The sequence below is a fragment of the Eimeria tenella genome, genomic scaffold (assembly GCF_000499545.2).
Source record: "Eimeria tenella Houghton genomic scaffold, Eth_scaff1843, whole genome shotgun sequence".
Taxonomy (NCBI): Eukaryota; Apicomplexa; class Conoidasida; order Eucoccidiorida; family Eimeriidae; genus Eimeria; species Eimeria tenella.
In genome coordinates, this window is record NW_013541679.1 from 1 (window position 1) to 221 (window position 221).

Sequence of the window (221 nt, forward strand, 5' to 3'; positions counted from 1 at the left end):
AGGTTTGAGAGGATTTCAAATAAGTGCAGCACTGCCTAGGGTTTGCTGCTGCTCCTCTGCCAGACTTCGCTGTTGAGGGCCTTTTTGATATGTTCTAGAAACCCTGATTTAGGGTTTGCGCTGCAGCTGACTGGGTTTGTATGATAGATTTCAAACCCTGATTCAGGGTTTGTGTAACATCGAAGGGGAATTCTATGGCATAGTCTAAAAACCCTGATTTA